The following is a 3798-nucleotide window of genomic DNA, read 5'->3' as shown; positions in this document are numbered from 1 at the left end:
CAACCTGAAGAGGCTTAAGAAAAGCCCTGGGGAACTTTTTCATGCCTCTTTGTTCGTGGAGCAAAGATATTCCCAGCCCTGAATCTATAGATTGGCCCTTAAACTAAAACAACCTCCAGGGACTGGAGAAACAAAAGTAGATTTTGGTTGTGGTTTGTTGTGTTTTGTATTTTTTTCTTTTTCTTTTCCTGCGTAGACAGCCTTTGCCCAGGAGGGGTTAGCATGAAAAATGCATGTGGGGATTGGGGGAATGGGGGAGTGCTGGGAAGAAGCTATCGATCAAGTATCTCTGAAAGCCACACAGCTGTGCCAGTCCTGCTGCCTCTGCCAGCCCTTCCCAGCGCTCCCGGTGCCAGGCCCGGTGCCCGCCCTGGGTTTGGGCTGAGGGGCTGATGTCCTGCCTGGGAAAGCACTCTGCTTCCCTGCATCTCCGTGCTGGAGAGCGATCGGACGCCTCTGCTGTCACGGCCCCATCTGTGGCTCCCTCCAGCCGGGCTCGCAGCTTGTGATATGGCACATCAGATACGAGGTCGGTCCCTTTTCTCCCCCGATCTGAAGGATGCTTCTGCCAAACTCTGCAGTACCCTGAGGAGGACTTATGGGACAGCAATGGCTCTGCCCTCTGTACCCACCAGCTCATGCGCCAGCCCCACACCTCTGTACTGCTCCGCTCCAGCATATCAGAAATAATGATTGCAAATAATAACAAGCTCAACCTTGATGCAAATGCAGAGGGCAGCACCCAGCGCTTGTGTCCTGGTGCATTGCACAGCCTGAGCATCAAGGTGGGTGGTCGAGCCGACCTCCCGGCACAAGACCAGCAAGCTGATGGTCCAGCAAGTGCTGGTGCTGGCAGGAATCTGCTATCAGCCCTAGAGCTGCGCTTGGTCTGGTACCTGCAGTGTTCCCATATAGGCAGTGCCCTTGCAGCTGCACGGGGGCTGCAGGTGCCACCGAGTAACCCGAGGTATGATTCCTGGCATAGGGCAATGCACTGCAGGGGTAAAAGCTTCTCCTGACAGTGCTCTTCAAAGCATCAAGAGTGGGAACATCAAGGGATGGTGCTGGAATGGATGCTTTGTGCTACTGATGTGTTCTCCCCCCCAGACCAACACTGCTGGCTGAAACCAGTCTGCGGACTGGGAGAAGGGGCAGGGCTGACGTTAGGCTTCAGCTTGGCCAAAAGTGCCCTGAAATTTGTCCCACATTTGAAATTTGGGAAGGGTGGGAGAGGAGAAAAGCAGCGAGGAGAAAAACAGGGGGAGAAGGGGATGGTCTGATCCTGTGAGGGGGAAAAAAATCCCTGACATTTTTGCTTCTCCCTCTGGCTGGGCACGAGCGTATGGCACTGCGCATCTCTGGCTTTGCCAGCGGGCACCGGGACGGGGGCACCAGGCATCACCTGCTTTGGACCCCTTCGCCTGATATTGTTCCACTCCTGGGACACATGCACATCCTGGCACGGGGCGTATGGCTCGGTGCCCTGCTCGTGGCTGGGATTTTGCATTGGGAAGCTGAGCGACCAGCTTGGCAGGGGAGAGGAGTGGGCTCGAAAAGCCGGTGGGGGGGGGGGGGGGGGGGGGTTGTACTGCCCTCATTTCAGTGGGGCAAATGTGAGAGCATTTGCAACCAGGAAGGGTTTTGAAAGGTAAAACCACTGGCAGTCCATCAGCCGTCCCCTTCCCGGAGCTGAGGGGACGCAGCTGCCAGCAGCCACTGGCCGGTGCCCTCTGCTCTCCCAGGGACGTGGTCCAAGCTGTGGGCAGGGGACTCCCCAAGACCCTGCCAGCTCTTCCTGCACTGACTGATCCTGGCAACACTGAGCTATTGAGAACAATCAGATTTTCTCCCCCTCGCCCAGGAAAAGCTCATGGCAGCAGAGAGTGAGTTTGGCCCAAAACATTGACTGCCCGGCAGGACGCCCAGCACAGACCCCCAACTCTCTGCCCATAACTGCCAACTTTTCTGGGCACATCTCTGGCCCTGTATGTCGCAGGGACATCAAACGTTGAGTCTGTAACCTAACTTGGTCACATGTGATTGCCTTCAGGATGAGCAGCTCCAGCCATGCCCGGAGCCCCAGTGCCCATGGGCAGGGTGCAGCCCAGCTGTCCCCCCATCCCTGTCCAGTGTGATGGGGACACAGCTGTCCCTCTCCCACCCCTGCCACCCTGCAGAGCTGGCTCTACTCGTAAAGGTGCCTCTGACTTCACGTTGTAGGTCCCCTCATCTAGTTACAATCTTAATTATCACCCGTGGCTGGATTCTGATGCCCCAGTGAAAAGCTGCTCCCCTGGGCAGACCCCTTTGTGCGTGCACAGAGGGACTGCAGCTAACGCTACATTTTCACGGGGCTGACGGGCAGGACCACAGGAAGGTGAATGGCGCAGACAGGGAAACTGAGGCACAGAACAAGGGAGCATCCTCAGCCTGGCCTCCTCCTTGCACACACGGAGCAATTCTATCATCTGTGCACTCACTGGGTGTGTATGAGCAGAAATGCCCCAAAACATTCACTTCAAGGATTTTGTCCCTCTTTAACGCGTTTACAATTACAGTCGTCCGTTTTGCCTGGGACTCTGGGGGCTTGCTCAAGTCTGGGAGTTCATGGAGGTTCCCAGCCCCAAACATAGCCGGGGCGCCTCATTCCCCACATCATCGCCAGATGCAGTTGATGCACCAAAGAAAGCCAGAAAACCACCCCTGCTATAAACTCTGCGTGGCCACAGAGGGCACGTAGCCGTTGCTAGGATGATTTTCCATTCAGCAGGACACAAACTATCTCAGGCACGAAGTCTGTTCCCCCAGCATGAGGACGGGTATACAGTATAGGGAAAGCCACAGCAGGTGGGCTGTGTAGACCCCCCCCATACAGACAGACACACACAGAGACACTCGCCCGGCACGCTTTGTTTTGCATTTTGCCGCTGCGTTGCCTCCAGCCCATGTCCCCCGTTCAGCTCCGGCTGGGAACAGTTTCCTTTGCAAGGAGATTCCAGCACAGGAAGGTGAAGGCAGCTGGGCAGGCACTGGAGGCAGCAGGCTGAGAAAAAGTGCTTTTTAAAGTAGTTTGAGAATTCTTTTGCTCCTTTGTAAAAGGCAAGGGGAGCCCCAACGCTGCCGAGTGGGACGGGATGGTGCCGGGGTGGGAGATGTCGCAGAGCAGTCAGACAGGAGCCGTGCGCTGCCCGCAGTCCAGGCGGACATCGACAGCAAGAAATCTGAGCAAATGGACCCGTGGCTGGTTCAGGTTGCCCTTCCGCTCTCAGTGTCAGGGTCTGTGGGGAGAGAGGCTGAGGCTCGGCTCTGCCGGACCCAGTCTCGCACGCACCTGACCGCCGTCCTGAACTCCGACTTGCACAGGCACCGCTGGCACCAAAAAGTGTTAAAAAAACCCCAGTAATAACACCAGTAACTGCCCCATCCCTAATAACACTAATAACTGCCCCATCCTGCCTGCCTCCACAACAGCCAGGCGCTGCCACTCGCCGGCGGGAGCAGAGCAGGTCCCTCACACCTTCCCCCTCCCCGGGGCAGCCTCCTGGGGACGCAGACGACAAGGACTTACCTGTACAGAGGACTCCTCTTCCCTTGCCGCAGCTCCGCTCTGCCTGATGTTCACTCTGTGAAAGTGGGAAGCGTTTCAGATCATGCAGTAGGTTATATATTGTCTGCAAGTCTGGCCCTAGGGCGTCCATCAGTTGGTCTTGCTTTGCTCCTGCCCCTATATGGAAGATGCATCACATGCTCCGCGGCTCCCAGCTATCAGCCTGGCAAAAGGGGAAAAGAAGAAGGAGA

Source organism: Opisthocomus hoazin, chromosome 15, assembly GCF_030867145.1.
Source record: "Opisthocomus hoazin isolate bOpiHoa1 chromosome 15, bOpiHoa1.hap1, whole genome shotgun sequence".
In the NCBI taxonomy this organism is placed as follows: domain Eukaryota; kingdom Metazoa; phylum Chordata; class Aves; order Opisthocomiformes; family Opisthocomidae; genus Opisthocomus; species Opisthocomus hoazin.
Note: the sequence above shows the minus strand (reverse complement) of the source record.